Source organism: Anomaloglossus baeobatrachus, chromosome 1, assembly GCF_048569485.1.
Source record: "Anomaloglossus baeobatrachus isolate aAnoBae1 chromosome 1, aAnoBae1.hap1, whole genome shotgun sequence".
NCBI lineage: Eukaryota > Metazoa > Chordata > Amphibia > Anura > Aromobatidae > Anomaloglossus > Anomaloglossus baeobatrachus.
In genome coordinates this window covers 898629540-898643652 of record NC_134353.1, presented here as the reverse complement: position 1 = coordinate 898643652, position 14113 = coordinate 898629540, and the positions used below count along the sequence as shown (strand labels likewise).

General features: G+C 52.2%; 1 protein-coding gene across 1 annotated transcript in view; it reads right to left on the bottom strand.

The window, feature by feature from the left end:
- The window catches only part of LOC142255557 (uncharacterized), a 76150-nt gene that overhangs the window by 52005 nt on the left and 10032 nt on the right, over positions 1–14113 (bottom strand). The gene's annotated exons all lie outside the window — the stretch shown is intronic.

The following is a 14113-nucleotide window of genomic DNA, read 5'->3' as shown; positions in this document are numbered from 1 at the left end:
ATGTACTCCCTATAGTCCTCCATATATTATAATGCACCCCATAGTCCTCTATATATTATAATACACTCCAATATTCCTCCATGTATTATAATGCACACCCAAAGTCCATGCATAAGGTATCGTCCATAGTCTTTCATATTGTATTATGCAGCCCACATACCATTTATTGCACCCCCATAGGCCTCTGGTCATTGTGTACTCGCTGATTAAAAAAAATAAACATGTACTCACCTCTCCTTGTTCCCCCACTGCTCCGGTGAGCGTGTCCTGCATATCTCAGCACAGTGGCACGCAGTACTGACGTCACCTCGCTCCGCTACGCTGAGATATTGAGTGAAGGCACAGAATGAAGGATGGAGTGTTCTGCTCCCTCTCTTATCATTGCTTTGTGTGATGACGGATGAGGGCCCATGGGATTGGGGGTCCATTGATCCCCCTAACTCACCGGCCCCATAGCAGCCGCATGGTCTGCTGACATTGGCAGTACCCCACTGAACAGCGTAGTTCCTCTCTCACTGAGATGAGCCGGCTGCTTCTCTGCAGGGCGGGCGCCTTGCCCGGTTACGATCTCTGCGACTGCAATTGTTACACCCTTTCCAATAGACTTGTTGCACAGGGGCTCTTTTTTGCCTGTGTCCACCAGTGCATCTAGGGATTTGTGGTGGAGGTTTTACGGCTTTCAACTTGATCTTGTGCCATGGCGACTTGATGGATGAACACTCCGTATTAAGTTCGATCTTATTCACTTGTTCATTATAGCAAACGTGCACATTCTTTGTTTAAATATAAACTTTTTTTTTTTTTTTTTTTTTTTTTTTACATTTTATCCCTTTCTTGTAACTAATAGTCTTACAATTAGCACTATATAGAAATTTTGACCAACATCTTTTAGTAATGTTCCCCATATTGTTGTAACGTGCCCATCCTTGTCCCCTTGTAGTATTGTGCCCCATCCCACAGTAATGTGCTCATCCTTGTCCCCATCCTAAAGTAATGTTCCCCATCCTTGTCCCCATTTTGCAGTAATGTGCTCATCCTTGTCCCCTTGTAGTTATGTGCCCCATCCCAGTCCCCATCCCACAGTAATGTGCTCATCCTTGTCCCCATCCTAATGTAATGTTCCCCATCCTTGTCCCCATCCTATAGTAATGTCCCCCATCTTATAGTAATGTTCCTCATCCTTGTCCCCTTGTAGCAATGTCCCCATCCTATAGTACTATCCCCATTCTATAGTAATGTGCCCATCCTTTAGTAATGTGCCAACCTTGTCCCCACCCTATAGTAATGTCCCCAGCATTATCCCTATTCTATAGTAATGTGCCCATCCTAGTCCGCTTGTAGTAATGTCCCTAATCTATAGTAATGTGCCCATCCTAGTCCCCTTGTAGTAATGTCCCTATACTACAGTAATGTGCCCACCTTGTCCCCATCCTGTAGTAATGTCCCCATCCTATAGTAATGTCCCCAGCCTTGTCCCCATCCTATAGTCATGTGCCCATCCTAGTCCCTATCCTATAGTAATGTGTTCATCCTTGTCCCCATCCTATAGTAATGTGTTCATCCTTGTCCCCATCCTATAGTCATGTGCCCATCCTAGTCCCTATCCTATAGTAATGTGTTCATCCTTGTCCCCATCCTATAGTAATGTGTTCATCCTTGTCCCCATCCTATAGTAATGTCCCCCATCTTATAGTAATGTTCCCCATCCTTGTCCCCTCGTAGCAATGTCCCCATCCTATAGTACTGTCCCCATTCCATAGTAATGTGCCAACCTTGTCCCCACCCTATAGTAATGTCCCCAGCATTATCCCTATTCTATAGTAATGTTTCCCATCCTTGTCCCCTTGTAGTAATGTCCCTATCCTATAGTACTGTGCCCACCTTGTTCCCATCCTATAGTAATGTCCCCAGCCTTGTCCCCATCCTATAGTCATGTACCCATCCTAGTCCCTATCCTATAGTAATGTGCCCATCCTAGTCCCTATCCTATAGTAATGTGCCCATCCTAGTCCCTATCCTAATGTCCCCATACTATAGTAATAATGTCCCCATCCAATAGTATTGTGCCCATCCTTGTAATGTCCCAATCCTATAGTAATGTCCCCAGCCTTATCCCCATCTCATAGTAATGTGCGCACTTTGTCCCCATCCTGTAGTAATGGGTCAGCAGCTCCCCTCACCTTCCACAGACGCCGGAGTGAAGCTGAGGGGGCGGTCTCCGGCCCCAGATCCACAGTGATTGGAGAGATCGGTCACAAGGCCGGTCTCTCCAATCAGAGCTGGGGGCGGGTGAAACACAGGTCACCCAGCTCCAGCCAATGATCAGGGCTACAGCTGCCCTGATCTTGGCTGGATTTCAATGTTTCAGCGATTTTCAATGGCTGAAACATTAGTTGCTGTGATTGGCTGACAAACGCCGCTCAGCCAATCACAGCCTCCGTAGGTCCGGGGAGAAGACACCACCCCTCCTGAGGTCCCCTCCTCCCTGGATCTAAGGTATTTGAAGCCATCGCAGAAACCGGGGCCGCGATTTCACCATGACGTACTGGGTACGTCATGGGTCCTTATGTACCAGGGAGCCATAACGTACCCAGTACATCATAGGTCGCTAAGGGGTTAACGTCCAACACACACACACACACACACACACACACACACACACACCATTCTTCTCACCTGTCCCGCGCTCCCTCCGCTGCCTCATCTCTGCTTCGTGCGGCCCCCAGGCCTGTGCCCCCGGTCACTATCGCAGCAGTTGCAGTGTCACTGTCAGTGATTTATATGAGATGATTGTAATGCCGGCGCGAGAGCGCAGCCCCAGCAACACATTCATCTGACATAAAGTGCAGACAGTGGTTGCGGCCCCTGCACCTGCCGCGATAGTGACCAGGGGCACGGGCCTGGAGGCCGCACGAGCTACCCTGAGGGGCCGCATGCGCCCGCGGGCCGCGTGTTTGAGACCCCTGATCTAGATAGTATCAAGCCATCGGGTTACTGGTTTTCCTCTTCGCCATGTTCCTTCTATTCTTCTCACCATGATGTCCTTCTCCAGTGATCGCTATCTTCGTATGATGTGTAGATGAGTTGTAGCTTGGTGATCCTTGCTTCAAGTGACAGGTCTGGCATGATTTGTTCCAAAATTGATTTGTTTGTTCTTCCTGCCATCCATGGTTTAGGACTGTGTTATCTTAGTGAACACATACAAGTGTTCTGCGCATGATGCTAAATGAAGTTCACCCTGAACCTCTAAGGGTACCGTCACACTTTAGCGACGCAGCAGCGATCCCACCAGCGATCTGACCTGGTCAGGATCGCTGCTGCGTCGCTACATGGTCACTGGTGAGCTGTCAAACAGGCAGATCTCACCAGCGACCAGTGACCAGCCCCCAGCCAGCAGCGATGTGCAAGCGACGCTGCGCTTGCAGGGAGCTGGCGTCTGGAAGCTGCTGACACTGGTAACCACAGTAAACATCGGGTATGGATACCCGATATTTACCTTGGTTACCAGCGCACACCACTTAGCGCTGGCTCCCTGCACTCGTAGCTACAGTACACATCGGGTTAATAAGCAAACCTTTGCTTATTTACCCGATGTGTAATCCGGCTATGCGTGCAGGGAGTAGGAGCCGGCACTGGCAGCATGAGAGCTGCAGACGCTGGTATCGAAGGTAAATATCGGGTAACCACCTTGGTTACCCGATGTTTACCTTAGTTACAGCTTACTGCAGACTGCCAGACACCGGCTCCCTGCACATTCAGATCATTGCTCTCTCGCTGTCACACACAGTGATGTGTGCTTCACAGCAGGAGAGAAAATGTCGCGGGCGGAGGAGGGGACGCTGCGCTCTCCCACTGCTCGGGTCCGGCTGCTGCTGCCGCTGCTCTGTGGTGGCTCGAGCGGTGGGCCGGATTCCGGGGACTCGAGCCCGTGAGTGAAAAGGGGTTTGATTGTATGGTGGGGATTGGATTGTTGTCCGTGACGCCACTCACGGTTGTGGTGAAGTTAGTGACACCACCGCTGCTCTGGACAGGGATCCCGGGAGCGGTGACAGGGAGCAGCTTTGTTGTTAGTTCTCCCCTCCGTGGGTAGGGGGGTTAGTTGTCCCGGGGCCCGGTGATGGGGTAGGGATGGATGGCAGGCGGGTTACAGGGCCTGGTGAGATGCAGGGTCGTGGGGGCAGCTCTGTGCCGCACGGCACGGTGGTACTCACTCAGCCAATGATGAGGACACAGTTCTCGGTAAAACACACGGCTGGATGGACGGGTCCCACAGACGGCTGCGGTGTTGTTTCTCCCTGCAGGTTGATGGTGACTGCCTTTCCCTGCACCTATGTACGGTAGATGGTTCCAATGGGTTCCTGCTCCCCAGCTTGGATATGGGCTGGAGGAGCCCCTTTTGCCCGCAGGCTCTGGCCCTGAGAAACGGTTGCCTTGGCGGTGGCGGTGTCTCCCTCTCTTGGTTGGACTGTTGCCTTCTGTCGGGACTTCGCTGCTGGGAAACCCAGGAGGTTCCCTTCACTAACGAATTCGGCAAATTCATGGCGACTCCTAGCCTTGCCGGGGTCCGTAAGCCCCTGCCAGATGGTGCTGGCTTCTCTTTGCGTACCGGTCCGGTACCGCCGGGCCACCGCCCTTCCACGGTCCTTATTGTAGACTCCGATAGGCCACTCCTACAGACGGTCACCACCGTCTGCCAACCTTGCTGTACCGCCCGGGCCACACACCCGGACGCTGTCAGTTAGTTGCTCCACTACCACTTTCCTTCCTTCCACTTTCCACTCTCAAACTCAACTGCTTACTTTTCCCGCCTCCAGGACTGTGAACTCCTCAGTGGGCGGGACCAACCGCCTGGCCCACCCCCTGGTGTGGACATCAGCCCCTGGAGGAAGGCAACAAGGGTTTTGTGTCTGACTTCGGTGTGCCTGACCGGGAGTGTGGGGTGTGTGGGTGTTGTGCTCTGTGGCCCCTGGCTTGTCCAGGGCGCCACATTCCCCCTTAGTTAAATGCAGACCATCCGCGGGCTGCCCGTCCATCACCGGTTTTATTTTTACAACTGAAAAATATGAAAAACGGTAAAACAGGGATTACAATTAAAATAACATCTTCCCACATCGGGAGGTACTCTTACTTAAACGTTACGGTTACGGCTTCCGCTCTCTCCCACCCAAGCAACCTGGCCCTGATGCTGCCCCTAATCAAACAGGCAGCACCCCTTGACCCCAGTCCTGCACAAGTTGCCCGAGCGGGTTCTGTCCTTTTCAGGGGACCCACGTCCACGGGGAACCCCTGAAACCCCCAGAGGATCGCCACCGGTTCTGGTGGTGGCTGTGCCCCAGCCTGCTCCACTGCGGGCCCTTCCTCCAATCTGCCTCTCCAGAGGCGGTAACGGTAAAAGCCATAACAACATTATTTACCTGCCACAAGTTTGTGGTTGCCTTGCAAGTTCTCAGGCTTGTCCATAAGGAGTTCCTTATGCCTAATTGTATAGGGGGTCCCAACGGGGACCAGTTGCCGGTGCAAATCAGCAGCAAATCAGGTAACTTCCACGGTAATCATTCACTTATCATTCATTTTAACTTCAAGCACACTGGTGGTCCCAACGGGGACAAGGACAACGGTATTCCGCTGCCATCACTCTGAGTCCTCGGTATCACTTGGGGGAGGGAGCGCGGTGCACACACGGGCCTCCTGGCTGCCCCTCAACTTCGCATCCAGCGCAAACCACCCCCTCTCCCCGCAGTGCCGGGTGTATTGTACCAGGTCCCCTGGCATCAAGTTGCGGCCTGGGTGTTCTTCTGGCAGGTGGGCGTTAACGTCCCGCCGGGCTATGAAGACCTCGGCCTCTAGGCCCGGCTCATATATGAAGCCATAGCCCCGGCGGACATCAAACCGCCTCACCTGCCCTTCATACAGGGGGCCCTGGACACGGAAGGTCGCTTGCCTCAGGCTCTCCTTCTCCCGGATTGTACGGGCCACCATCTCTGCCTTCTTCTTCTCCCGTTCTGCGATCTCCGGGCCCAACGGTACCGGCTACCTATCCCAGTACGGTGCTGCTGCGAGCTTCGGCGCACGGGTCGGGCCCCGCGAGACCTTCTGAACACTGCCCATCACTGGTGATCTGGGTGGAAGGTCCCGCGGTGACTTGGCCTGGGGTGCTGCTTTGCAGCGGCAACCCGGCGCAACCTCAGCCGAGGTGTGGGGGATGGGCACAGGGGCTTTCTTCCGTTGGGCCTTCTGCACGGAGCGGCCTGTCTGCTCCGGCTCGGGGGAAGTCTCTGTAATTGCCTCCGGCTCAGGCTTCTGGACTTTCCAGGGCAGCACTTCCGGTCGGTCACGGGCTCCGGCTACAGGTTGGTCCGCCTGGGCGGACATGCGGGGTATCGCTACCGGTTGCGGTGGTAGCGGGCCTAGTGGCGGGGTCACGGCAGCCGGGACGGGTAGCGAGGGAGGCAGCAGGGCGAGCGGGTTCAGACCGGGCCCCACAGCCACGATGACCGACCCACTTGGGGTACCGGGGCATGGGTCACTCACCCTCCCTTCCGCAACTTCCTCCTCGCGTCTCCGCACGGTCGCTATGACCTCCGTCATGTCGGTCTCCCACTCCTCCAAGAGGAGCTGCATTTTGACCTGTAGCCTCTGCTGGAGCTGCGCGGTCCGGATCTCCACCCATGCCGCGGTTCCAGGCGCGGGGGCTACGGTGCTACAGGACGGCATGTACATCTTGCTGGCGGCCTCTCCCAGGAACAAGATGGCCACAGGGTCCTGGCGTCCCTGCTTTTATAGCCGCGGCTACATGCGGCCAGCCACCATTTCGTCCCCCTTAGTCTCTTTCCGTCTCCTCCTGTACATGGGCGGGGTTTTGGCCTTCGCGCTTCCACTACTCGAGGAGACGCTCGAGCGGGAATTCTTCGCGCCCAAGATGGCGGCTTCACAAATTTTTCGGCCGGACACCTCTGGCGGTTACACAAGGCGCACTTCCACCAGTTGGTAGAATGGTAGGATCCTGTTCGTGACGCCAAGTTGTCGCGGGCGGAGGAGGGGACGCTGCGCTCTCCCACTGCTCGGGTCCGGCTGCTGCTGCCGCTGCTCTGTGGTGGCTCAAGCGGTGGGTCGGATCCCGGGGACTCGAGCGGCGCTCCTCGCCCGTGAGTGAAAGGGGGTTTGATTGTATGGTGGGGATTGGATTGTTGTCCGTGACGCCACCCACGGTTGTGGTGAAGTTAGTGACACCACCGCTGCTCTGGACGGGGATCCCGGGAGCGGTGACAGGGAGCAGCTTTGTTTTTAGTTCTCCCCTCCGTGGGTAGGGGGGTTAGTTGTCCCGGGGCCCGGTGATGGGGTAGGGATGGATGGCAGGCGGGTTACAGGGCCTGGTGAGGTGCAGGGTGGCGGGGGCAGCGCTGTGCCGCACGGCACGGTGGTACTCACTCAGCCAATGATGAGGACACAGTTCTCGGTAAAACACACGGCTGGATGGACGGGTCCCACAGACGGCTGCGGTGTTTCTCCCGGCAGGTTGATGGTGACTGCCTTTCCCTGCACCTATGTACGGTAGATGGTTCCAATGGGTTCCCACCGGTACCCCGCTCCCCAGCTTGGATATGGGCTGGAGGAGTCCCTTTTGCCCGCAGGCTCTGGCCCTGAGAAACGGTTGCCTTGGCGGTGGCGGTGTCTCCCTCTCTTGGTTGGACTGTTGCCTTCTGTCGGGACTTCGCTGCTGGGAAACCCAGGAGGTTCCCTTCACTAACGAATTCGGCAAATTCACGGCGACTCCTAGCCTTGCCGGGGTCCGTAAGCCCCTGCCAGATGGTGCTGGCTTCTCTTTGCGTACCGGTCCGGTACCGCCGGGCCACCGCCCTTCCACGGTCCTTATTGTAGACTCCGATAGGCCACTCCTGCAGACGGTCACCACCGTCTGCCAACCTTGCTGTACCGCCCGGGCCACACACCCGGACGCTGTCAGTTAGTTGCTCCACTACCACTTTCCTTCCTTCCACTTTCCACTCTCAAACTCAACTGCTTACTTTTCCCGCCTCCAGGACTGTGAACTCCTCGGTGGGCGGGACAAACCGCCTGGCCCACCCCCTGGTGTGGACATCAGCCCCTGGAGGAAGGCAACAAGGGTTTTGTGTCTGACTTCGGTGTGCCTGACCAGGAGTGTGGGGTGTGTGGGTGTTGTGCTCTGTGGCCCCTGGCTTGTCCAGGGCGCCACACAAAGACCAAAAATGACCCAACTCTGTGTGTAACAGTGTGTCACAGTAGGGGCTGCATCGCCGCTCAGTGTCACACACAGCGAGATCGCTAATGAGGTCACTGCTGCGTCACAAAAACCGTGACTCAGCAGCGATCTCGCTGTGTGTGAAGTACCCCTAAGCATGACAAAGGTCTTGATGTTGTAACAATTAATTCAGTGATGGCTGGGTAATTCTAATAGAATTACTGTATTTTTTGGATTATAAAATGCACTGACCTTTAAGGTGCACCTCAAATTTAGAGGAGGAAGAAAAATACTAAGTACGAAGAAAAAAAAAATGTTATGTTAAAATTAGGGTCTGCCTTGTAGTCCTGTGGTTGGAATTTGGATATTTTTAATTCTTCTATGACAGAAGATTTTTTTCTTTTATATTTTAAATCTGAAGGAACCCAAATAAACATTCTGGTATATATGAAACAAGCCACGAGTAGAATAAATCTATATATATAAGTGCCTTATTTTGTCTGTCTGTCTGTCTTGCTCCAAAATGGTGTCGGTACATTGACAACCAGCGGATTGGCCGCTCGGCTCGGCCTGGCCCCGGCCCCCTGCACGTATTGGGCGCTCGGCCAGGCCCCGCCCCCTCACGCATTGGATGCTCGCCCTGTCCACGCCCCCCGCACGCATTCCCCGAACCCACACGGAGACGCCCGACTTCCAGGTGACTGCTGCAGCCCCGGAAGCCCACACCGGCAGGACTAAGTGGAGAAAAGCCACTAGCTTACCCCGCCTGCTGGCACACGTGTGCCGGAGACGGCGTAGGCTGGGAACTATAGTACACATCGGGTAACTATAGAAACCGCTTTCCTTAGTTACCCGATGTAACTAGCTTACCCCGGGTCCCGCACACGTCGGCACTGTCGCTTTTAATAGTTACCTTTTCTCCACTTTGTCGGCGCGCTCCCGTGCACTGTGTACACTACAGTTGCCGCGCGATAAGCTCCGATCACATATTGTCATGTGGCCAGGAAGTTGCGGCGCAGCCACTGTCCTGTACACAGTGTACGGCTGCTTTCAGACGTCCGTGTCACACATAGCACACATGCATGTGTATACACACACAGCAGACACACATGTGTGGCGCCCTGGACAAGCCAGGTCGTCACAGAACTACACCAACACACCCCACACCCTGGTTAGGCTCACCGAAGTCAAACACAAAAATCCTTGTTGCCTTCCTCCAGGGGCTGATGTCCACACCAGGGGGTGGGCCAGGCGGTTGGTCCTGCCCACCGAGGAGTTCACAGTCCTGGAGGCGGGAAAAGGAGTCCGATTAGAGTTGAGTTTTGAAGTTGGAGGGAGTGAAGTGGTAGAGGAGCAGTCTGACGGCGTCCGGGTGTGTGGCCCGGACGGTACAGTAAGGTTGGCAGACGGTGGTGACAGTCTGCAGGAGAGGCTGATTGGAGCGAACCGTAAGGACAGTGGACGGGCGGTGGCCCGACGGTACCGGATCGGAGAGCAAAGAGAAGCCAGCACCATCCGGCAGGGCTTATGGACCCCGACCAGGCTAGGAGTCGCCGTAATACTGGTGAAATCCGTTAGCGAAGGGAACCTCCGGGGTTTCCCAGCAGTCAAGACCCGATTGAAGGCAACAGCTCACACCGTGAAGGGAAACACAGTCACCGCCAAGGCTACAGTTCCCAGGGCCAGAGCCTGCGGGCAAAAGGGGCTCCTTCAGCACCCATCCAAGCTGGGGAGCGGGTTACCGGTGGGAAGCCATTGGAACCGTAGACACAACACAGGTGCAGGGAAAGGCAGTCACCATCAACCTACCGGGAGAGCTACCGCAGCCGTCTGTGGGACCCGTCCATCCAGCCGTTTGTTTTACCAGAGACTTTGCATTCATCATTGGCTGAGTGAGTACCACCGTGCCGTGCAGCACAGCGCTGCCCCCTCGACCCTGCACCTCACCAGGCCCCGTAACCCGCCTGCCATCCCTAACCCTCACCGGGGCCCCGGGACAACCAACCCCCCTACCCACGGAGGGGAGAACCAACATCCAAGCTGCTCCCTGTCATCGCTCCCGGGATCCCCGTCCAGAGCAGCGGTGGTGTTACATCCTCACCACAACCGTGGGTGGCGTCACGGACAATATCCCTAAACCAAACCACCCCCTTTCACTCACGGGCGAGGAGCGCCGCTCGAGTACCCGGGATCCGGCCCACCGCTCGAGCCACCGAGCAGCAGCAGCAGCCGGACCCGAGCAGTGGGTGAGTGCAGCGTCCCCTCCTCCGCCCGCGACACATGGATACACCGAGACCAACGAGCAAGAAATGAACCATCATTATTCAAGACTTGATGATTATATTATTATACAATCTGCTAACCTACATACACATTCTAGACTACCCGATACGTTAGAATCAGGCCACCTTCTAGTCTTTTATAACTGCAGAATTTGGATGGTCAACCACCACCATAGCAGAGAAGATATGGTAATATTACAATATTAATTAAATTAAACAATAACACATAAATATAAATATACCGCATATCTATCTCTATATATTAAATAATGAAATCTTTGATCCTCCAATAAGGAGGCTGCATCTAGAAAAGTGTAAATGAAGAAAAGTCAACTAGTGATTATTTCTAAGCTGCTGAGCGCAGACAGAGGGGCTTTTATACCCGCACTCGGACAAGAGCGCAGAAGACATTTACATACAGACGGCTCCTTCATTTTATTTCTCCTGCAGAATTCCTACTATGATACCTAATTTATACATACCATGGCCAGAGAACAATATGGTGCAAGAAACTAAGGCTGCAGAGCTGTAGTGTTTTTTTTAATAAACAATGAACACAAATAAAAAAATAATTAAGATTCATTTGTGGCGTCCCCCCTCCCCATACACAGCTGAAGCAGTGCGAGTAGTCATTATGTGACTGCTCATATGCGATTGCCATACTTAGGCTATGATCACATGCTTAATTTCTTTCCAAAGCCTGTTCTCTTGCAAATGCTGCCTCACATTTTTTCCAGCTTTTTTGGTGTGGAATACATATATGATTTTCTACAGTACATGTTCATTAAAGTTAATTATATTCACTAAAAATGCACTAAGGACTATTTGCTGCAATTTTTTTTACGTTTTAGCATTTTCTCACTGCTTTCTATGGATAAAAAGCGCTGCAAAAATGCTGAAAGAACTGACCTGTTGCAAATTTTGCTGCTTTTAATTTGCAGAAAAAAAAATGCTGCAAAAACATTGCATGTGAAGATAGCCTTACTGTCACATGCCAGCTAGTTGCTCTTCTTAATTTACTTACTGTTCAGTAAAAATCTACAGCAACTGCTTCACTGAAAAAAAAAGCAAGAAGAAACAAGTTGTCATGTGACTGTAAGTATGAAAATCACATTAGTGGTTATGTCATGAATGCTGGAATCGGCAAGCAGAACCAAATCCAAACAGTGAGTATATTACACATTGTTAGGATTTGGCATGATACAGTGCTTAATTTTATAATTAAGACTCCTAAAATAAATACATATGTTGTAACTGATGTCAAGGAACACAATGCACTAATAACATGGCCATGTATCAAGCTATCTGACATGTTATGGCTTGCCACATGTGTACAGGATTAGAACCAATACAACACCAGAATCACCAACAATACAGAAATACAACACTAGAACCACCAAAAGTACAGTCATACATCTTCTGAACCACCATTAGTTCCCCTCACAATTTTCCGCCCCATACTGTCTCCTCACAGTATTCCCCTCAATACTGTTCCCTCACACTTTTCTCCCCATTACTATCACCTCAAACTTTTCCCCCCATACCGTCCCCTCATACTTCTCACCTCATTTTACTTTCTAATACTTTTCTTACTCATTACTGCCCCCTCACAATTTCCCTCCATATTGTCTCCTAACATTTTTTCTGAATATACTGTCCCGTCCCAATATTCTCCTTAATATTATCCCTGAACACTCCCCCCCTCTTATAGACCTCTCACACTTTCCTCCCATCATACAGTCTCACACCACTTTTCCCCACATACTGTCCCCTCACATTTTTCCTTTCCTCCATACAAGTCACCTCACAAGATTACACTCCCACCAATAACACTCCTGTTTCTCTTGCTCACTTGGAGTGCTTACCTTACTATCATCTAACTTCTCTGACGTCGCCCTGACCTGGCAGTGCTAGCGATCAGAGCTTCATTTGCAGTGGTGTAACTAGAGTATGATGGGCTCTGGTGCAAAGTTTGGACCTGGGCCCCGCCCTCCACGTACAACGACATTTGGGGTATGGGATAATTCCGCTGACACTCGGGGTACTTGATAATGATGCTGACACTTGGCTCTTTCCCTCAGCACCCAGGATTCCCATGATCTGAAATCCCTCTATCAGCACCCAGCTTTCCTATGTTCTGATATCCATCGTGTCCTAGGCACTCAGCTTCCCCATGCTCGGTTATACATATTTCTCTCAGCACCCAGCTTTCCCATATCAGAGCATGGGAAAGCTGGGTGCTGAGAGAAGATGTATATCAGAGCATGGAAAAGCTGGGTGCTGAGGTAAAGAGACTTTTTCCCTCAGCACAAAACTTTCCCATCCCCGCTTCTATCTTTGTCCCTCCTCATATATAGTTCTCCAAAGACAATAATGGCACCCACATAGCCCTCCATATAGTATAAAGGGTCCCACATAACCCTTCATATCTTAGAATGCACCCCCATAGTCCTCTATATATTATAATGCATTTCCTATAGTCCTCCATGTATAAAGTAGTCCTCCAATTATTATAATGCAACGTCCGTAGTCCTCCATGTATTATAATTCACCCCATAGTTCTATATATACTATAATCTACCACATAGTACTCCATATTTTATAATGCACTCCCATAGTCCATGTATAAGGTGTCCTTCATATTGTATTATGCAGACCTATTGACCTCCATGTATAATGCAGCCCCATAGACCGCCATGTATAATGCAGTCTCATAAATATCCATGTATAATGCAGCCCCCTAGGCATCTGGCCACCAGTGGCGTTGCAAAGGGGGGGGGGGCGGAGAGGGTGGTCCGCTCCGGGCGGCACGTGTCAGGGGGGTCGGCATTTTGGGCGTAAAAAATGCCGCCCCCATCATCACTGCACACACCCCGGCACTACCGCACCCATCATCACCGCACACACCACGGCACTACTGGCCCTATCATCACCGCACACACCCAAGCACTACTGCCCTCATAATCACTGCACACACCGGCACTACCTCAGTGACATCCCCGCCGACAGCGCGATTCAATGCAATTTCTGCGTGGAGCTCACAGGAGCGGCGGTGTTCTACTGCTGCTCCTGTCAGCTTCCGATGTAGCAGAGTTGAAAGCGTCGTGGGACCTCGTGTGGATTACGCTGCACCTGGAGGGGTATTTGGGGGTTAATAAAGTGGGAAAAGAGGGTGTTTTTTTTGTCTTTTATTTCAAATAAAGGATTTTTCGTTGTTTGTGTTTATTTACTTTCACTAAAGATTTATCATGTGGGTGTCTCATAGACGCCTGCCATGATTTAGCTAGGACTTAATGGCAGCTATGGGCTTTTGCCATTAACTCCTTATTACCCCGATTTCCACCCCACCAGGGCAATTCGGGATGAGCCGGGTAGAGTCCCGGGACTGTCGCATCTAATGGATGTGGCAATTCCGGGCGGCTGCTCGCTGATATTTTTAGGCTGGGGGGCTCCCCATAACATGTGGCTCCCCATCCTGAGAATACCAGCCTTCAGCTGTGTGGCTTTATCTTGGCTAGTATCAAAATTGGAGGGGACCGCATGCCGTTTCTCTTTAATTATTTATTTATTGTATTGCACGATATAGACCCGTCCACCGGCGGCTGTGATTGGT